The 23331-nt window shown below is 38.7% G+C and overlaps 1 protein-coding gene and 1 pseudogene across 1 annotated transcript in view; one reads left to right on the plus strand and one right to left on the minus strand.

The window, feature by feature from the left end:
• Nucleotides 1-23331, minus strand: part of Taf3 (TATA-box binding protein associated factor 3) — a 155509-nt gene that overhangs the window by 59335 nt on the left and 72843 nt on the right. The window lies entirely within an intron of this gene.
• On the plus strand, nt 13221-13509 carry LOC110545617 (NADH dehydrogenase [ubiquinone] 1 beta subcomplex subunit 3-like; annotated as a pseudogene).

Consider the following 23331-nt stretch of genomic DNA (forward strand, 5'->3'; position numbering starts at 1 on the left):
AATTGGCATTTTATGAAGCCAAATGCCTGTGGTGTTTGCACCCTCTGGGTACAGTTCTAGGAACACTTTCTGGAACAGTGTGTAAATAATGTGAACTATCAAGAGGTGAGGGCTGTCTGGAAGACACTACAACTTCCCTTACTTCAGAGGCACCAGTCATTTTGGTTTGTTCTGAATCACTCCTACCCTTTGCTTTAAGCAACTTTCAAATACAAGTGTATTTGAAAGAGTGAGACAGAACTGCGATCTCCTCCAGTCTTACTCCTTCAATACCAAGTGCAGTCTAAATCAGTGCCAATTACACCTTTGTAGTTTGGGCAAAGAATGACACTAACAAAAGTGTTCTTTACATTTGGGATTACACTATACATATCTTTGCTTCACTGGCAATTCTGGTTGCATATTTAAGACACATAAACCCAGATGGGTAATCAATGAACTGTCCTCCTCCTCCCTACATCCTCACTCTGTCTCTTAACTTCTGAATATAAGCCACATTAAGTATTTAGCCAATGCTTCAGGGTTATGCCTTCTGATGGAATAGCAATTTGTGTGGATGCTAGTCTCTTCTTGGCAGATGGGATGCAAGCATGGTCAGTTTGCCCATACTCAGTGAGCTTTGTGTGTCCTTCAAAAAGGATTTTGATCATTCTAGGTGAAAACTGCTACTATTCCAGTGAACAGATCCATTCTGTACACTCTTTAAGCAGGATTCATGGCCATGCTGACTAATACAGGTACTTTTTTATTTTTCATAAGTGCAAAAACTTGATGAGAAAGGGAATAAGTTAAGAGTAGTAAAGTGAAGAGAAATGAGACTAGTAAGAAAACACTGCAGATAATTGCATGATGTTTCATATTATTTCCTCAAAAATAAATTATATTCTTCTTAGTGAATGTTCCTAAGTAAGTTTCTAATACCCATGGTTTCCAAACACTAAACCACATTGAGCTTTTGTATCACCATATATAGTAAGATAAATTTCTTGAATAATGAATATGTATATGGCAAATATGTTCTGAATCCATACCTATAAAATCTACATTGCTCAAAGACTTAGTAAATTCCTGTGACTTCAACTGCAGCGTATTATAAACAACCTATTCATGCTTCTGTTTTTTCATGAAGCCAAAGGCTATATAACCAAACTCTGAGAAGGGAGGGACTGCAAACCATTTCTGTACCTCTGGTACTAGACACACACCAAGTGCCCTTAAAATGCCCATGGAGCAACTGTAGTAAGCACATAGCCTTTACATTCATTGCCCAATTGCCTAAAACTAATTTATATCATCAAACTGAAGAACATAGAATGTTATTGTAACCTAAGATTCACAAACATCTTATGGGTATCAGGTGGAAATGACCACACAGCTCAAACCAAATTCCTCTTGGTATAGTCACTGTATGTTCCCCAGATTTGGCTGATAAATTCTAGAAAGAAAAGTTGTATAACTTATAAAGACCCTTTCCCCTGTGGAAATGTTAATATACATGCTAAAAAAATCATTTGATTTTCTGGTGCCAATTGTGTGTAACGGGCAAAAATGGCTGCTAGTGTTAATTGCATCTATAGCATTACTGACTAGAAAATTAATTATTCAAAATTAATTATTCAAAAATTATCTCTGATGTTTCTTATAGAATACATGACTTTTACTCAACTTGTGCTGAGAAAATGGTGCTTACTCTATTTGGGCACTTTTTCCTCTCCCTTAGTGTTCTAGCACAAGATAAACTGAACTCTGAGCTACAGAATACAGTCTCTTTTAAACCAAAGGAGAGAGCCTGTGCTATAGACCTTTGACTACCTGGCTCACTTGTGCTATAGAAAGTAAGCACACATTTTTACCTTTTGTACAGATCACTATGTCAGATGGATAGGAAAATCAGTATATTATCTGAAATCCAGCAACAGGGCTGGAAAGGTGCGTCCATTTAAAGCCTAGCACAGTTGAGCAGGAATCAGTTATATGTAATTTGAGAACCTATAGTCAGCCTTCTATATCTGTGTGTTATCTGAGTCCATGGATTCAACATTACATAGCACAAGTATTTGTGAGACTGGGGAAATGGCAGGGTGGGTAATGGGCTTGCTGTACAAGGACAAAAGTCTCCCTCTGACTTTGATGCTCATAAAAATGCAGGTGTGTTGGCCTGCACTTATGATCCTAGCTCTGGGGAGGGGGAGACAGTCAGATTCCTGAACTCACTAGTCAGCCAGTCTAGACTAATAGGCAAGTTCCAGATTCTAGTGAGACTCTGTCTCAAAAAACAAGGTAGGGCTGGAGGAAGGCTGAGAGATAGCCAGCTGGTAAGGGTTACTGTGTGTCAGAGGACTGGTGTCTGATCCCAGCTCCCATGTGGGGAGGTTCACAACTCCCTGTAACTCCAGTTTCAGCAGATCTGACACCATCTTCTGGCCTCGGTGGGCTCCAGGGCACATAAACCCATTCAGACATCCCACCCACACATAGTACTGACACCCAGGGTTCACACAGTTGTACTTAAGTGTAACTAAATAAACTGTGAATAAGAAAATACATTTTCCAAGTTATCAACAAACAGAAAGGGTTTCTAAAAATACAAATGAAGAGCTCCTTGAATTTTAGTTCTAATATGACTTGTCTCTACAAACTTCTTATGCTAAGAATTAAATCCTTAGTGAAATTTAACAACTGAAATAGAATAATCTAGAAGGTAAAATTCTCCGTAAAATACAGCTGCGCATATCAGAACAAACATAGTTGTTACATTAACTTCAAGTGTGAAACTTTGGCTTTTGCCATAGTAAATATTACCCCCCAACATGCCAGCTACACAGTGCAGGCAAATCCAAGACACTAAAAAGCCATTCTCTTTGGAGAAGAAAATCTTTTCATAGACATGTGTTCAAGTCCACAGCTTGCCAAATTTAAAATACGCCTGCTTTTTCAGGAGTCAGCCAGCAAGAAAGTTTGATATTCCAAAAATCAGTTCTCTGAACTAAAAAAGAAATTACTAAATGATGGCTAGTGAGATGGCTCAGGAGGGTAAAGGTGCTTGCTGCCAAGCCTGAAGAACGGAGTTTGAATCGTGGGACTGACAATGGTAGAAGGAGAGAATCAGCTCCAAAAGTAGTTTTTTGATATCTACGTGTGTGGCACATAAGCCTACTTACTCTCTGTCTTTCTCTCTAAATAGACATGCAATAAAGATAATTTTAAAAAGAAAGTGCTAAATAAGAACTATTTGCCCTACAATACACACACACACACACACACACACACACACACACACAACTATTTGTATAACTTGCTAAAATAAAGATGGTCATGTCATGACACTTCCTATATTCCTGTAAGTAAAAATATAATCCAACTCTGCAGTAGAAGAGCATCTCAGCACTTGATACTAGTTTAAACTGACCAAACAATAGCTCCTGGCTGGGAATACAAAGACAGCCCTACAAACTTCAAAAGCTCACTGCAGATTATAGCAATCACTATTCTAACTCTAGTTAAAATAAAACCTACAACATAATTTGAAAACATCTTCATAAATAGATTACAATGGCATTTTGATGAAAGATTAAATTCATTTATGTAAATCCCTCTCCCCTAGATGTCTAACAATGCAAATTGATACAGAATACAAGTGAGTTTGCTGCACTGTAACTACTTTAATTAGACCATTCAACAAATCTTTAGTACTAAGTCTAGGACACAACAGGGAATAAACAAATGCAAATCTCTGTCTACCTGGAATTCATATTCCAGAGGAAATAGACAAAACAGTTAAGAGTAGCTTCTATTTCTGTGGTTTGTTACTGTGGAAGGACCAAAGTCTTTAAATCAGTCTTTATACTATCACTTTGTACATCTAAAGCATATAAGAATAAATTTTATTTTTGTTTAAGACAGGGTCTCAGTGTGTAGCCTGGACTAGCCAGAATTCTCCTTGTGGACCACATTGGCCTTAGACTCAAAGAGATCTACTGAGTGCCAGAATTAAAGATGTACGCTATCAATTGCTTGTTTCACAAAAGAATGTTTTTTTTGTTTTTTTTGTTTTTTAATTTTATAAATCAAGTTTGGGGGCAGGAAAAATGGCTCATCAGTTAAGAGAACTGGATGTTCTTTCAGAGGACTTAGGCTTGATTCTCAGCACCTCCACAGTGGCACACAGCTGTCTGCTCCTCTAGGCTTGGAGCTCTGATGTCTTCTTTTGGCCTCCACAGGTAGTGCAAACTTGTGTGCACAGAAACATATGCAGGGGAAGCAGCCATTCACATACAAGCAAATACAGTTTTTAAGAGAATTAAGTTTTGATCAGTCACTTTTAAATAAGTTTCAGGAGGCAATATAACATGCAATTCATCAAAAATTCCGAAACCAAAAGGAAAAAAAAAGAAAGAAAGAAAATAATGTCCAGATTTAGAGGACAGATGATCTTCCCCGAGATTCCTTAGCAGACACTTTTAAATGTTTTATTTATTTAATGTGTGTGTGTGTGTGTGTGTGTGTGTGTGTTTTGTCTGCATGCACGTCTGTGCACCATGTGGGTGCAATGCCTACCGAGGCCAGAAGAGGATGGCAGATCCACTGGGACTAGAGTTACAGAAGGGTGTTAGCCACCCTATGGGTGCTGGGAATGGAATGTGGGTCCTCTGATTAGTAGCCAGTGCTCTTAACTGAAAGTTGACACTTTTATACATGTTCCACTCTGAACAATAATTTCCGTTTACTGGTCAGTCCTGCAAAACGGAAGTTGCAGATCTCCATGACACAGGGCTACAAAAGGGTTCTGAGGAGTCTAATTATGATCCAGTATTGATGTATAGCAGAAACCAGAGGCCTTGAACCAGTCCAATGACTCACTGCAATGAACATTTGCAAGTAAAGATGTTTGGACAAAAAGGTATATACCATGTGACACACCGAGGCTTCCACAGCAATATTTTGTTTTCTTTTCTTTTGTGCATGCAGGGAGTAGGGTTGGGGAAGGCTGCAAGGACAGAGGGTGGATATGAAGGGACAAGGAAATGAGTGGTATTGGGTTTTATGATGTGAAACTCACAAAGAATCAATAAAAAGTAAACACAAAAATGATCCTTCACTAGCAAAACCTCTTTACAAATGTGACCATGGCTGTTGAGATGGGCTGGTGGTGGTGTTCTCTCTGAGACAGATTTCACTATGCCAGTCCTTCCTGCCTGACCTAGAACTTACTATAGAGACCAGTCTGGCCTTGAACTTGCAGCAAACCTTCTGCCTCAAACTCTTGACTACTGTGATTGCAGCTATGTAAAGACTATGCATCACACAGTCTTTAAAAAAAATGGTTTTTGTAGTTTCTTTAACAACATGCTTAATTTATGTCACCAATGAGGCCAAAGTAGAAAAAGCAGCAAGTGATTTTCCCTGTAGAGCTGGGGCTAGAACCCAGATCTTTGTGCATTTTGAGCAAGTTCCAACACTGTGCTATGTCACAAGGCCTGGAACTGACTTTATAAAGTTGAATTTAGAGATAGTCTATACCATCTGTTCCTAAGCCATAGGAAAACCATTCTATAAATTAGCTCTTGGTCATGATGACATCATCTAAAGCCAGTTCTGTGGCCTCAGATTCTGCTCAGGAAGAGGAAAACAACTGGAGAGGACAGCAGAAACAGAGTTGCAATGTGCTTCCAGTTTTCATGAGCTAACAGTTTTTAAGAGTGTGATAACAACTAGTGAGGAGGACTTGTAAGAAGATCACTAGCATGTAGGAAGATGTTCCAAATATGTGGAAAAAGGAAAACTGAGTGGACACTGGAAATGAGGACAGGAAGTTTCATGGCCTCCATGTATCACACAGACAAAACAATTTACATTCACCCGTCTACCCTTTCTACACTTAGTCATTCAAAGCACTTGAAATTAATTTCAATCTCATAAAATACAAAGATGAGAAGGTAACATTCACTCAGGTGCTCTAGAGCGTTGGAGTGAAGGAAGCCTTACCATAGTACAACACATCTCCATACTTGATAGCAGCAGCTTTTTCTGAACAACCATCTCCTTGTCTAGTAACCATTTTAATTGGAAGGCCATTTTATCTTTGGGTCTCCACCATGTACAACAGTGCCAATGGTTATGTGTGTGATGTTAAATCCAACAGAAATATAATTTTCTTTCTGATATTGTTAAAACTAAGATGTTCTCATAAATCCAAGATAATACTAATTTTCTCCATGATGAAAAAGTAGTAGTTTTAAAAATATAGTTTACTAATCTTAAATGTGATAGATAATTAACACCATTTTGCATATATTGAGCTCAAATTCATTTTAAGAAGGAAAACAGAAATAGAAAAGTAACTAGATTAGTAGAAAATTTAAAAGATATTTCATTTTGCAACTGACATGGATAGCTGCTGAGATTTTAAGAGTGTTTATAGAAAAAGATTTATTACCAAAAAAGGCACATTGTTTGTTTGGTTTTGAGGCAAGATCCCTATGTGGTGTAGAGTGGCTTTAAACTCTCTGTAGCCAGGGCTGACCACCAACTCCTGAGGCTCTTGCTTCTCCCACCAAAGTGCTAGGATTAAGGTCGGTACCACTTCACTTGGCTAGTCTGCGTGTGCATGTGTGCGTGCGTGTGTGTATATGAGTGTGGTGATTTGCATGTGAGCGTGTGGAGGCTAAAGGACAACCTTGGGTTTGCTTACCATGTTTTTCATAACAGGATTTCTCTCTCACTGTCCTGCAGCTAGCCAAGTAGAGAAGCTGCCTCTCCCTCTCCATGGCTGGGATTACAAGCATGTACTACTTTCCCCCTTTCTTGTTTTTGTTTTTAATGTGGGTTCTGGGAATGCAACTCAAATCCTCATGCTTGTGAAGCAAACTTACTGAACACTAAAATAGTTTTCTTTTTTTTTAATTACCACAACACAAGACTCTGCAACCTTCTATATAATTAAAGATGCATAACAACTCTTTCCTTAATGGGATGGTAAAAGAAGATGGCAACTCACACCACCACCCAAATTTTGATTATTTAACTGTTGCACTATTGAGAATGGAAACAGGTACTGAACATTCACAAAGTACAAATAAAAGCTAATCCACTTGTCCTTTGTTTAAAAAAAAGTTGGCTGTATTAAATACTGCTGAATCTACTGAGGCATTAGTAAAACGAGGGAGCTATGATAAAATTGCTTAAAGCACTACAGACCCTTGGGTTCAGTACATAGAAAACTTATGTGTAAGCATGAACCATTGAGTTTGGATAAACAGAATGCACGTGAGTGCAGACACAGCATGCCTGTAATCCCAGCAACTTATACCGTGAGAGGGGAGGATGAGAGGAAAAGCTTGTGCCACTTAACCCGATATCCACATTGGCAAAAGGCAAGATGACCTGTTTCAAGTAAGTTGGTAGGTAAGGACCAACAGTTGAAGTTATCTTCTGACCTCCACACATGACATGTGCTCACACAGCACACTAATATGCAGGGATACACATATGGGAAACAGACAGCCTGACGGAGACAGGGGGATTAGCTAAACTAAGCTAAACTAAGCTAAGCTAAAGCTAGGCTAAAGCTAAGCAAAACTAAACTAAACTAAACTAGACTAGACTAGAGCCTTATCCAAAAACTGGCAGGTAACATTCTAACTGCCAATATTTTTTTTGTCTCCCAAGTTTAATTAAATTTGGAATCTTATATATTTGAACAAGAGAATTTAAAAATAATTTCTTATATATAGTTTGAATATTACTTATATAGACATATAAAATTACTTATATATAGTTTGAATATTAAGGCTTCAAAGGTACTTTTCACTCTTAAGATACTAAAAAAAAGTGAGAGATAAGGTATCAGAAAACTAAATTGACATTATTATCCCCAAAGCAGAATCTTTCATGACATATAATTTCTGAAGGAAGCTGAGCTTTGTAATGGGTTGTGAAGAGATCTGGGTGGTGACAATGCAAAACTGATGTGGCATCAGGGAGACACAGGATTCTCCTGTTTTGAGTACAGTGGTGTACTTACATGAATATTTGTGTTAACTGTAAATATGACAAATGATTAAAAAATAAGGTAACACATATAATACATACACACACATGAAAAGAAAATACATGTGGGGCTTGTGATGTCATAGGTGTTTTTAAAAATATCTATTGTGTAATTTTTCTGTAATATAATAACTTTTTTCTGTATATAATACCTTTTTTTTTCTACACATGAGATCATGAAGGAATTCCTGTTCAGTTGCTGGGTCACTACCCAGATAGTGCTGTCTCTTCTTTTTTCTGTGACAGCTCAGGGCCTCACCAGGCCTTCTACCAATAAGCTATTCTCTCAGACCAACAGGGAGTTCTTAATTTTTGCCAAAAGACATGACCTTGGTGTTGAGAAAGGTTAAAAGGAAAAATGGCTGACATACCCATGTCAAGACATATAAATGACCTATGTACTTGACTTCTGTGTTTGTTATGGTTTGATGTGCAGATCACAGGACTTGAAGGCAAAGCTCATGGGGAACTGTGAACTCTTGGACGAGAGAAAAGCACAGAAACTAAGTGAGACTAGCTACACTACAGAGGAACCTTATCCTACTGAGGCGTCTTATAAAACAAAACATACTATAGGAGAACTGTGGCTTTCTATACTGGCCTTGTGCTAATGGATTTTTCTGTCGGGTTAGCAAAAAGAAAACAAGTAGTGGACTCCACCAAAAGAAAACACTGTCTTTCTGCCTCTTCCTGGCCTCCAGAAAGTCCTGGGCACCAAGAGTAGGATGGTGAGCAACAATGTCCAACATAATATCTTCAAAGTTACTTCTCTTGATAGAAAAGACCTGAATGCTTCCTTCTTAGCAACAATTAATGCTTTAAAATGTTTTAAAGAAATGACAGCCCATTCCCTGTCAGTTGCATAGTTCAACTGTCTCAGCATTTCTGTGTCTAGCAAATATGGAATTTAGTCCTTTTCTTTAGCGTGCTCCTTTATTTTCAAAGTGAAAATGAACAGCTTTGTTATTACTTTTCATCAAATGTTAGCTCTATGAAAGTTTCTTAAACAAGATATAAGCCTTGCTTTTTGTATAAAAAATTTAATTCTTTCCCTATTTGTTCTCAAATAACAGCTGATCAACTACAGTGATACTTGCACAGGGAATCAAAATAATTGGGGAAGGAAGTCCATATTTTGTTTGTACTTAAAGCACGCTTTGTATTTAACAGAACATTTATCATCATGCATCGACCATTCCAATTCAGAATGAACATCAAAGCAACTGCAAGAGGGAAGAAATGGCTTTTTTGTTTTTGTTTGCTTTATAGCCAACACAGTAACACTAACTTCAAAAATAAAATGAGTCCAGAAAGAATGATTAAGTTAATTTTGAAACATTTTAAACATAAAGATGTGGTAAAGACTAGGAGAAAAAAAATCAGCATTAGCTTTTATAAAGTATATGATATTACAGAACATGACAATAGGCAAAGTGCCACGAGCAGCCCTGTAAGTTCATTTTAGTGACACACACACACAAAAAAAACCTGCAACAAAGTGGTAAATAAACAGCCATACAAACTCTTTATGCTATAATTTGTACTAAAACAAGGCATTTTAAAATTCTATATGACAACCTGTTCTTCTTATGATTTTATGTAGTAAACATACTACATAACAAGGAGACAGGACATCACTCTTCATTCTGAGTTCAAATTTCTGACAGTTATAATAAATAGTGCTTAAATACAGTTGCTCATATTTTGACAACTTTTTTTTACTCATGTAAAAAGATAAAAATTAATAACACTATGAAAGCATTAATTTACACAGATTTTCATACATCAAGAGAAACATTGCCATGAAATAGTTTAGATGTGTAAGCGGGAGGATATGAAAGCACATAGTAGTCCAGTAAGGCTCTCAATCTATTTCTGTTATCATTAACGATATATAACTGAGATAAAATGAACCTATGTGTTTTCTAAATATTACCAGGAAGAACATTATTACTTTAAAATGTGAGAATACAATACTTTTTACATATACCAGGATATAAAGCTGATAGCTGACAATCAAAACCTCTAAAAACTGTTATTAAGCCATGCCCAAGGCACTGCGATCTACCTATTTTAGGCTGTATTACTTTAGCATAAATGGGTACTTTTTCCTTTTCTGGACAGGGTCTCACTATGAGCCCTGGTTGGCCTGTATGCTTTTGTTCTTAATCAACAATCCAGTCTCAGTGTGTTGTAGTCTTCTCCCCTCAGCACTTTTAACGAAAGCATCATATCCCACATTCTGAATCAGAACACACTGGTTTGCAGTGACTTGGGGATAGAAAAAGATATCCAGGTGTTGGTTTGATGTCTGGAATACAACTTGATTATCATCTTTTTTACAGAGAAGAAAGGCTTGGAGAATTTAAGGTTAACTTATGTAGTAAAAATGACAAAATGTATAACATCAGTGCTCAAATACAAATCTAGTCTAAAACTTTTAAAAATTAACAATAGAGTTCAATGTTAATTTAGTGAGCAGAAAAAATGTTTAAGAGGAAGAAATATTCGATTATAAGCTAAGAAATCTGAAAGAGCAAAAGTTAAAAAAAATTATTTAAGTTGAATGGCTAGAGGGAAGAGGTCATTGTTTTGAAGAACATAAAGTAAAACAAGTAGAGGTATAAATGGATTTGAATACAAGCTTGACAAAATCTTTGTGATTTTTGTCACCTGTACCTATTAACTCACAGGATATTCTTGGATGAAACACTGGTTTCCCTCAATATTTTTAATAAAATGTCTGGACTGCTATTAAACAGTTACATTTTTTTTTCTTTGTATTATTTTCTTTTTATGGGTAAAAAAGAGTTGTCAAGTATTTTATGAACTAATTAGACCATGAGTTTTGCCGAGTTTGGCTTTTGGTTCTAGGATGATGTCTGAGTGAAAAAAGAGGAATTGGTTTTAAAATATAGTTTTGTTTTGTTTTTTAAACCTTCTGTCTTCTAAATTTCCTTTAAAATATTCAGTGAGTTCTAGTGTCAGCTTGGTAGCTGACTAGTCAAGATATTAAAATGTAAGCATTTAAACAGGAGACCAAACCCCTTCTCCAGAACATTCTCTATAGTAAGACTTTACCAACTCTTAGGGTCATAAGAAAAATAACTATTTTCCCCTTTTACATTTTCATGAAAACTAATATACAAGTCTAAGTCCAACAAAACTAGAAGACACTACTTAACCTTACTATGATTTCTATTCCATTTAATTTTTTAAAATGCTGGTTTTATCCCACTAAACAGATTTAACGACCATTAATGGGTCATGACCTGAAGTTTGAAAAACACTGCTTAGTACACCTCAGAAGGTTTAAATGGGGTGAGGGGTCAAAGGGAGTTGATAGAGTGCTTAGCTTTGCTTTGAACAAAAATATTTTGGATGTGTAATAGATTCCTAAAAAGTCAGGCTTTTTGAGACACAGGGGCAATAACCTCAACCTCAGTAGGCTGAAGCTCATGCCATGTATTTTATCAACTGGCATGGAAAGGGCAGAAAAGCTTCCAAATACAGACTGTCCTTACCCTCCACTTCAAAGGCAAGTTAATTACGTTTTTAACTAATGAGATTTCCAAGAGGCACGGTAGGCATTATTAGCAAGAGCACAGAAGAATTAAGCAGTATGTAATGCTGAAGACAGCCTCTGGCCTGGAAAGGAGCTCCTGAGAATTACCCAGCGTTCCAACCTCCCAAGAGAACATTGCTAATACCCTCCAGATTGGCTGGCCCAGCCCCTAACCACCTCAAGAAAATGTTTACATTACAGCTAGGTTCAAGTGGAAGGTCACTGAGCACTGAGATTTGGAAAGCTAGCAAGGACTTTTTAGCTACAGTATTGTCACAAAAATTATTACCTTTCTAAATTGACAAAAGCAGTCTCCCTTCCTGGCCGTGCTACTACATTTCCTTAAACCATTTATAATAAAGGTAAGTTTTATTTGAAAAATGTTTTAGCTGAAAATGTAAAAGCCATCAGGGTTAGCCCAACTAGTTTAGAGAATGAAAACAATTAACTGTGATTTTTATCTCTACTCTGACTTTTAAAATGCCAGTTTCTATCAAATAAACAAGACACGGCATTTACATTGTTCCAATGCAGACTTGTTCTTTAAAAACTGTTTCTCTGGATTATACAGAGGAGACACTAGGAGATTATTTTCTGTTTTGTTTTATGTTCCATAAAAATCAATATGATTATACTTAGGATAAGATGGCTACAAATACACCTTATCATTTACATATCAGAGCAAAATACACATCATGAAAAAGCTCACCATTATAAGCAATGATTGCAATTACACAAAACCCTACAGCATTCATCTAACCAACAAATGAACCAGGTATTTATTTATATACAAATGTCCTTAAAGCCTTTAAAAACAATGTGTGGGGAGGGGGACTAGAAACAAAATATTTTTTTCATCGACATAGAAGAAAGCAATCATTAAGTATACACCATAACCTGGTTCTTGATAGGATGCAGCGAGGGTCTCTAACCATCTGTTCTCTGTTAGGCCCGTTCTTCAGGCCCTTCAGCAAAGTCTGTATGGACTCTCTGTCTCCACTTCCTCACACTATAGTATTTCTTCCATTTTCTCCCATCATATATTCTCTCCAGTTCCTTTTGAAACTGCTCTCATCTTGGTCATCAACTGGCATTATTACAGCTTGAAACTATATTAACTGGTTTTGTTTTCTTTTAGATGTTGTCTCCCAACTAAAATGTAGGTTCTAGTTAAGAACTTTGTTTCCTGAATTGAATTATCTGCCATGTTAGCAACCGAGTTTATGCACACAGTAGGCAGTCAATAAGTGTACGCTGCATGAATACGTCTGGTCAGCAGGTAAGGCTGCCTCAGCTACCTTCCAGACAGATTGTCTTATGTTTCTCAAGAAAGCCACATCACAACTATGATATATTAAGAAAGTCTTTAATAGCAAACAAACAGAAAAGTATCCACATTGAAAGCAAGCGGCTAACATTTCTAGGCTGCTCCAAGACACAGTTTACAACACAGACTTACAAACCCAGGAATAAAACCAATGGTTAAAGACTCTTAAACACATACTTTAAAAAGCCATTATGGAAATCACACCTTAAAGAACTCTGACTAGGCTCTAGCTGGAAGGTTGAATATTGAGCATCCTGAGAGGTCAGACTGCTGTCAGACATGGCCCCTGGACATGAACACGAACATGGACACGAGCATAGTAAATTAAAATGTCCAGCTTACAGTGGAAAATTGAAGGGATACTGTTAGAAATGGTTCAGAAGAAGCTTGCCACATGAGGGCTGAGGGATTCATGGGCTCGCAGTGATGCTTGGGGATATGTAGGCAGCTTTGCAAACAATATCACCTTCATGAACATATTATTAAAATGATTCAAATGAGGGTTTGCTGTGTTTGTGGTAGCTATAAGGACTGAATATTTCCTAATGATGATAAGAAGCATCACTGAAGAGAGCACCTAGAATTATCTTGTGACTTCTCTTTCATAAAAATAAGATTTGCTCACTGTAGCATTCTTGGCTGCAAGTTTGTCCTTGAAAGAATATTAGTATAGTTTAATAAAGCAAGGAAAACTTTGAAAAAAATAACCTCGAGTATCCTGAAAGTTCTATTAAGTAGGGGTATTAATTATAAGAGAACTAAAACATGGATATTTTTAGAATTATTTCAGGTCTTATATTTCTCACATTGAGTTCTTTATGGCATGACCAAAGATTTACCTATAGTAGTGAAGAATAACAGTGGCAGGTGCACAAGGATAGGTATATGCTACTTTGTAGGTAATTGTTTTGATGAGTATTCACAACTGAAAACCATGGGCAAAATAAGCAATATATATATTAATTATATTAATTGCCTGAAGAAGAGGAAGACATAATATGATAATATACTAATAAAGGAGAATATCTAGCTGAGTGACAGCAAGGCTCCTGTTTTGTATAAATGCTTAACTATACTTGGAAGAAATCCAACCCAAACACTCTGGAGTAAGGGTGAAACCATGGTAAAACGATGCACAATATGGCATAAAAGACGTAACAGTTTAGACTTCCACCAAGACATGGTGCTAAAGCACAATCTGGTGTTAATGAACTTGGGTGACACAATTGTTTAGGAGTCTATGAAGTACTCACCCTAAACTCTAACAAGAATTCAGTCTCTGGCATGATTGACAGCAAGGGAAAGAGCACTGAGTCCTTCACAAAAAGCTTTGAATAACCATATAGATGTGAGAGAAGGTCCCTGTTTAAGTAAGGTCTACATGTACAAAAAAAAGTTTAACAGGGCAATGATTGAACAACAACCTTGAAAGTGGCAACTATTAAGGAAATTAACATGTTTGGAACATGAATTCTCAAGAAGAAAAACATTGGTTTTACAATGGCTTATCTTCCTGGATAAAAGGTCAGAAAGATAAGAGTAGAAATATATATTTATAACAGATTCAACAATCAGTGAAATTCCAACTTTGGAAACATTAACATATAAAAATTTTGAAGTCAAATTCTCATTTATTCTTTTTGTGTATGTGATACTGTATGCTGTATGTGATGAATGTATATGAACAAGTGGATATGCATGCTCATGTGTGTACACATGGGAGCCGGAGCAGTATGTACAATGTCCTTCTCGTTTACTCTTTATTTTCTCACTGAATGAGAAGTTTGTCATTTTGGGCTATGTTGGCTGGCCAGTGAATGCTGCGGTCTGTCTCTCTCTCCCAATGCCAGGCAGGGTTGCAAGTTCACATGGGCACTCCTTGCTTTTTACGTGGGTGTTGAGCTTTGGAATCCAGTCCTCATGCTTGCAGTCAAGAGCTCCTGCTCAGAGCTGCCCTAAGCCTTCACTTATCCTGTTATGGATGGCTGATAGCCTCCTTTGCTTTGTGCCACATTCTGAGTGCAAGGCCATCAGTGACAGTCTCAGCCCTTCAATCACGTAGCAATGGGGCTAGGAACAGTCAGTAAACTTACAGGAGACTCCCTACTGCAGCTGATACTGCTATGAAACAACCAATTGCTTTGGGGGAACTCTGGAATGCCTCCTGCAGGCTCATCTTAAGAATGTGTTGTCTGAATGAGGATTGAGCATCTTACCTAGGGTCCTTCTTCTTGCTTAGCTTCTTTAGGTGTACAAATGTTAGTATGTTTATCCTATACTATATGTCTAATATCCATTTATAAGTGAGTATATACCATGTGTGTCTTTCTGCTTCCGGGATACTTCACTCGGGATATTTTCTAATTCCCACCATTTGCCTGCAAATTTCATGATTTCCTTGTTTTAAGTTGCTGAGTAGTATTCCATTGCATAAACATACCACAATTTCTGTATCCATTCCTCAGTTGAGGGATATCTGGGTTGCTTCCAGATTGTGGCTATTACGAATAAAGCTGCTACAAACATGGTTGAGCAAAGGTCTTTGTTGTATACTTTAGCATATTTTGGATATATGCCTAGGAGTGGCAAATGCGATCAACATTTGAAGAGAGAGAAAACAGGGAACAGGACAGGAGCATGCCAGAGAGGACCTCTGAAAGACTCTACTCAGCAGGGTATTGAAGCAGATGCTGAGACCCATAGCCAAACTTTGGGCAAAGTGCAGGGAATCTTATGAAAGGGGGAGATAGAAAGACCTGGAGGGGACAGGACCTCTACAAGGAGAGCAACAGAACAAAAAAATCTGGGCCCAAGGGTCTTTTCTGAGACTGACACTCCAACTAAGGACCATGCATGGAGATAACCTTGAACCCCTGGACAGATGTTGCCCATGGCAGCTCAGTCTCCAAGTGGGTTCCCTAGTAAGGGGAACAGGGGCTGTCTCTGGCATGAATTCAGTGTTCATGATTCTTTGATTACCTCCCTCCGAGGGGATGGGCAGCCTTACCAGGTCACAGAGGAAGACAATGCAGTCATTCCTGATGAGACCTGATAGGCTAGGATAGAGTGGAAGGGGAGGAGGACCTCCCTTATCAGTGGACATGGGAGGCATGGGAGGATAAGGCATTCGAGGGGATGGGCAGCCTGACCAGGTCACAGAGGAAGACAATGCAGTCATTCCTGATGAAACCTGATAGGCTAGGATCAAGTAGAAGGAGAAGAGGATCTCCCCTATCAGTGGACATGGGAGACATGGGAGGAAAAGAGGGAGGCAGCACAGGAGTGGGCCACAGCCGGGATACAAAGTGAACAAACCGTGATAAACAAACAAACAAACAAACAAACAAACAACTAACTAAGCGAGTTTTTTAAGGACTGTGTTGTCGCTAACTTCTAGCGCATCCTGAAGACCCTGGAGCCTTTAGAAGGGGCGGGTCCTTGGAGACGATAAGATGTGAGCCTCTCTACCACATGCTCCCTGTGAATGACTTGTAGTCATCAAAATCCAAAGTAAAAAATAAAGCTTTCTTTCTTTAAGTTGTTCTGTCAGATATTTTGTCACAGTGATGAAAAAGTAGGTTGTGCATCAAAAGGGGGAAATCATGTAGATCACTGGGATGGAACAAACCCTTGCTTCCCTCCACTCTACAAGTGGACCTGCCAAGGCAGCGTGGTGAACCTGAAAAGAAGGAGCCGGCCATTCTTCTCCCTTTCTTACAATTGCATGTTAGCACGAACCTCAGAAACAACATGTATGTACTCCTTGACGTGTTAAGAGCACATAGAACCAACACTACCTACTGTCCGAGAAATCAATATTAGTAACAATTGGAATAGCTACTCTATATGGAAATTTATAAGAACCCCCCCCAATGACATGTTTTAGTCATTTAAATCAGTAACTAAACTTCAAGTACACACTAGAATTGGCTGGCATGTCACATAAATATCATTTGAACAATCTCTGTACTCATCCTCACTTGTTTTATGACATTTGTTTGCTCAAGGAACTGTGTCATTTGTTTGGCTGGAGAGCACATTCTGGATTTAGTGATTTCCTCCCTTCTCATGGTGGCAGCTGATCTCTATCCTTTGTGTCCTATAGGCACACATAGCTGGACTTGAGGTCATGCTCACACTCAGCTTTGAGGGTTTTTTTTTGGAAGAACATGGATGTTTATTAGGATACAATAGCAGACAAGTGTCTGTTACTTACAGAAAGGTTCAGACTCACAGTAGTTGAAGAGAGAAGAGTAGACTGAGCCTGGCACAGGGGATAGCTACGTGTGTGCTAAGATGACCTACTTGCAAGGTGGTGGGCAACATGGGAGCTGCAGCACATGGATTTAAAGAGACAAATTTGAAAACTGGGTGGTGAGTTTCCTATCTAGAGTTTTGTTTTGTTTTGTTAAAGTAAGCATAAACTATGATGGCGTGAAACATCAGCAACCTTTTAGAAGGACCGAGCTTCTAACTTCTAGATTTTGATTATTTAAAAGACAAAGAAATAAAAAATACAAAACACTGCCAGGAGAGGGAGCAAACAAAAGTCACGGAGTTGCCATGGGACACTGGGCTCCTTTCTCACACTTCACACAATCACTCCTAATTCATTCCATGTGTCTTGGGCAGGATTTTGCCCCATGTGACCCTTTAAAGAGTTACCTGAAGCTACTTGAGGTCATATGGTATGGCTTTGATTCAATGGAACCAGCGTGCCATTTCAGAAGAGGAAGAAAGAGCTACAAATTACATTCTTGGGGCTGAAGAGATGGCTCAGCTATTAACGTGTTTGCTGTGCAAGCTGTGCAAGTGTGAGGACATTGGTCTAGCTCTCTAGAACCCAGACAAAGCCCCTGAACAGTGGCACACACCTGCTACCCTGGCACCAACTGGGGTATGGTAGGCACAAATAAGTAGATCCCTGGAGGGGATTCACCGGCAAGTCTAGCCAACTTCCCCACCCCTCCTGTGCTAGAGAATTAAGCTTAGGCCTTTCACATATGCTAAAAAGATGCCCTACCACTAAGCTGAGTGAGTCGTCAGCCTCCTCTTTTCTTTACATTGCATAACCTTTTGAAACTCTGACAAATGGAGCAGTCTCTTTAATGGTATGAGCACAGTGAAGGTCAAGGAAGTTTTTGGTAGAATCAGAATAGATTCTGGTGGAAAGACTGCTTTGTGGGATAGAGAGAGGTGGACTTTGTTCTTTCCATGGGAGTTTCTTAAGCTGCTCCTAATCTTGTGGGTAGGGTACCCCCAGGAGAGTGGTTCCCAAACTTCATCAGGTATAAGAATCAACTACAGAGTTCTTAAAAGTGCAGATGTTGAGCTTCCAAACCTTCTGAGTGGTTTAGAATGAAGGCTGCAGACATGTATTTTAGCTCCAGCTAATGGACCAATGCACCTCCCCTACTGGTCTTTCCCACCAAACACACTGCAGATGATGATTTCCAAAGCCCCCAAAGGAAGGAGACAGAGCCCTAGCTTGACTCAGAAAAAAAATGTCCAAGTTTCTGGCTGTTACTGAACAAAATGGCTACCTTCTACCACAGTAGTTCTTATTTGTGTCTCTCTCTGTTCGTACCACACCGTTAGAGCAGCCAGAACATGGGAACTTAACAAAAGCATACATTCTTGAGTCTCATTCCAGACTCACTGACTGAAAAGCATGGTTGTGCCCAGAAGTCTATGCTGTAACCAGCCTAAGAGATTTGCATACAAGCTAGTTTGAGAACCAGCGCTCTAGTAGAGATTCAACTGCCCATAACAACTTCAAACAGAGCAGATCCAAGTTAATCTCTCTAACATATCAGGTTTCCATGTCAATGTTTGTTGAAGAAATGGTTCTGTGGTTTGGAAAAATGTCTCATGTTAGCTTCTGTGTCATTATGTGCTCTGTGGCTCTAGCAGAGAAGAGAATCAGGGATGCTTAGTATCATAGAACAAGCTTTGTGCATTTTCCTCAGTGGCCATCAGTGGCCTGTGATTCCAAGGGAAAAGGGTTGGGCACGAGAGTGAGGACGGTGATGGTGACAATGGTAGAGGACATGTACTAGAATTAAGGAACTAGCCTAAGGCATTTGCATTTATTAACACATTTCATTCTCAGGGCTGCTGCATTCAATAGCTACTGTTTAAGTTTCAAGGCAAGTCCAACATTGAAAAATCAGGTTTCAGCTAATGATTAATTTTTTAGTTTCTATTTTATAAATATAAAGTAATATTTATTTTTTATTTTTTGAGACAAGATTTCTCTGTGTAGCCTTGGCTGTTCTGGAGCTCACTCTGTAGACCAGGCTGGCTTTGAACTTGCAGAGATACTCCTGAGAAAGAGCATTCCAAGCCAAGCAGTACCCACCCATTCTGTACTTTCCAGTTCCAGATCCCAGCACCAAACCCTCTTCATTTTCACTTATGTCTGGTTTTGGGAGGCATCAGACACTGTAACACTTATTTGAAAAAAAAAAAAAATACACCTATGGATATACAGGCAGAGATGATAATGGAGGAAGAAGATAGTGTGGATCAGAATGAAGAATGAAAGTTATTACCAACTTCTGCTCATTATTATAGAACTCACTTCTTCTAGTTCCTATCCTATAATATCTTCCAGTTTCAAGCAGCCTCTCTCTGGCTTCAGAGTGACCTTTGCCAAACACAGATTTGATAATTTTGCTTACCATGGAAGGTTTCACAGTATTAAATAGAAGCTTCCCAAATTCTAAAACACAGATATCCCGCCATAAAGAAGCAGCTGGTTTAGGGAATTTAGGGAATGTATGTATATATGTGTGTTTATATGTATGTATGAAAAGGCACAGAACAACAGACAGGATTTCTTAAGGTACTGCTACAAATCACCTATCTGACTTTGGGAAAGCTGTTTCTGACAGGTTTCAGCTAAGTAGTTTTCAAGCCTCAAGTATCAGTGTATTTTACTTTCAATTTTTTTTTTTTTTTTTTTTTTACAATCAGTAAATCATTTGAATTATTCATCTCTTTTATTTTACTTTACTTTTATTTTTGTCTTGAAACAGGGTCTCACTCTACAATCCAGACTGGAATAGGAATCACTATGTAGCCCAGGCTATCCTTAAACTTGTGTTAATCCTCCTGCCTCAGCAGCCCAGTTACTACAGGCGTGGGCCATCACATAACAGCTGACTTTTAAATTAGCTGAGATTTAACATATATCCAACTTTTTCTTGTCCAATAATTCCTGGGACATCACAGGATCCTTGTGCTAGTAACAATTTTTATATACATTAAAATAGAAAGCATGAGTCTAAATATTCATTTGAATCTCACTTATCATCAGACACATGAAAATCATCCTTTGAAATGGCCAAGATGAAAAATTCAAGTGACACCACATGCTGGAGAGGTTGTGGAGAAAGGGGAACACTCCTCCATTGCTGGTGGGAATGTAAACTGGTACAACCACTTTGCAAGTCAATCTGGCGCTTTCTCAGACAATTAGGAATAGTGCTTCCTCAAAACCCAGCTATACCACTGCTAGGCATATACCCAAAATTTGCTCAAGTATACAATAAGGACATTTGCTCAACCATGTTTGTAGCAGCTTTATTTGTAATAGCCAGAACCTGGAAACAACCCAGATGTCCATCAACGGAGGGATGGGTACAGAAGTTGTGGTATTTTTACACAATGGAATACTACTCAGCAATCAAAAAAGAAGAAATTAAGAAATCTGCAGGCAAATGGTGGGATCTAGAAAAGATCATTCTGAGTGAAGTATCCCAGAAAGAGAAAGACAAACATGGAATATACTCGTTTATATAGACCTAAATGATATGATAAATATAATGAAATCTATACACCTAAAGAAGATAATCAAGAAAGCAGACACGGGGTATAATGATCAATCCTCATTTAGAAAGACAAATGGGATATGCATTGAACGTATGACAGGAGTCTACCACAGAAAGCATCGGAAAGACTCTACCTAGCAATGTTCCAAAGTAGATACTAAGACTCATAACCAAACCTTCTGCAGAGTGCAGGGAATCATATGAAAGAAGGGGAGTTTGATGTGGAAAGGATAGGAGCTCCACAAGGACCAAACATATCTGGGTACAGGGTCTTTTCTGAGATGGACACTCAACCAAAGACCATGAGAGAATAAAACCTAGAACCTCTGCTCAGACGTGACCCGTGATAGCTCAGTAATCAATTGGCTTCCCATAGTAAGGGGAACAAGGACTATTTCTAACAGGAACTCAGTGACTGGCTCTTTGACCTCCCCACCTCCCAAGGGAGGAGCAGTACTGTTAGGCCACAGAGGAGGACTTTGCAGCCAGTCCTGAAAATACCTGACAAAACAGAGTCATATGAAAGGGGAGGAGGTCCTCCCCAATCAGTGGACTTGGAAAGGGGCAGGGAGGTGATGAGGGAGGGAGGGTGGGATTGGGGAGGGAAGGAGGGATACAGCTGGGATACAGAATTAACAAAATGTAACTAATGAGAAAAATAAAATTAAAAAAAAGGTACAGTACAATAAAAAAATCAAAATTGAAAAAAAAGAAAATCATCCTTTGAGATTCATTCCAATGTCTAACTGGAAGGCTGACGAAGAACCTTTCAAGGGGCTGCTGATCCCATAGACAGGAAGCTCTGAGGTACCATGTACCCTATGCAGCAGAGCTGAGGTTACAGAGGGCTTTTTACTCTTGATGAATGCAGTGTACACTGGAGTTACTCTGTGAGAGCCACACCCCAGTCTGAGTTTTACAAACTGTACTAAAAGTTATTCAAGCTTTTTAAGCCTATGTAAGCAAAAAGCCTGCATCCAATGAGTCCTGTAAATGTCAACCCAAATATATATAAGGAAAAGTAAATAGCCACGGAAAGGTAGACTTATATGTAAATGTCAAAGACAGAAGTACTATTTGGTTGGGGAGGCTACAAGAAAGGAGAGGATACAGCTCAGTCAGTACAGCATTTGCAAGAGCAAGTGACTTTGATCCCTATAACCCACATAAAAAGCAGGGAGCAGTGGTACTGTAATCCCAGTGATCTGAGGTGGGAGGTGGAGTCAGACAGATCTCCGGAGCTCTGGGCCAGCTAGTCTAGTCTCCTAAGTGAAATTTCAAGTAAGTGACCCTGTGTCAAACAAAAAGTGGAATGTGCCTGAGAAACACCTAAGGCTCCTTTCTGCTCCCCACACATGCACATACACGTGCACCTATACACGTGAACACACATACATACAGAATAAATAAAGAACAGGCTACAAAAGACCAGACACCTTCTTATTTCATGAAGCTGAGCAGCAGGAGTTCAGCAGGGACTCCTCAGGTTTCCCAATACAGCTACCTTTCCAGAGCTCTCTGTTTTCTGGGGCTTTACCCTCTGTAAGGAGAAGAAAGCTGCAGGGTAATCCTGGTCGGCACTGTCCCCTTTCCCATCAAACACAGGTTGCTTCCATTGAGTGAGATGGCAGCTACAGTTACTGACTGCTCTGGACAGCTTTGTCACTAAGCAATAGACACTGAACACTCCAGCCTTGCTCTGTTTAAATATACCTATCATCAGGTGGCCTGCTTGTTTTGCTTCCTGGTTAGAATGATGCCAATAACTGAGAGTAACGTTGTCATCTAACATTGAAATTAAATATAAAAGACTATGAAATGAAACATAATGGGAAAACTTTTTAAAAAGTTAGGACAAGGTTTAGACCAAAAATACAACAGAACTCAAGCAACAGAAAGGGGTCAACTGCTCCCACAGGGTGCCCTTAGCCCATTCACGGACTCTAAGACACCTTTTTCTACCTGACTAGCAGCTGCCAAGGAACCTGACTATAACTTCCTGCCTAAAAATTGGTATATTCACCATATATATTTTTCAGAATACAACTTATACAAAGCAGAATCTTTGTCTAGTTTTATTTTTAAAGGCATAGTATTGCCTGAACATATTTTTACTTCCAGTTTTAAATTTTCCCACAAAATAAGACTAAACTTTTATTAGCTAAATTCAAAACTGCATATAAGTAGACAGCAAGCACTTCTATATTTTTTTTGTTATACAGGAAAATATTCTGTCTAAAAGAGGGAGACTACCTGATAATCTATTTCAATTAAAATTAGGAAAGAGCTCCAATTTGTAAGTAATAAGTTCTTCCCGGCACGGTGGTGTATGTGCATAATCCTAGCATGTGGAAGGCTGAAATAGCCTGGGCTGCATATTTTAAGACTTTGTCACAAAACAAAATTAGCAAACAACAACAAAAGCCCTTGCTGACTCACCTCAAAACCAAATCTCTTTAACTCATTTCACCTATCTTTCTCCTGCCTTATCTAGTTCAGGACCCCTGCCTAAGGAATGTTGCCACCCACAAGGGACTCTGTAAATTAATAATCAA

This window comes from Meriones unguiculatus, chromosome 19 (genome assembly GCF_030254825.1).
Source record: "Meriones unguiculatus strain TT.TT164.6M chromosome 19, Bangor_MerUng_6.1, whole genome shotgun sequence".
Lineage (NCBI taxonomy): Eukaryota > Metazoa > Chordata > Mammalia > Rodentia > Muridae > Meriones > Meriones unguiculatus.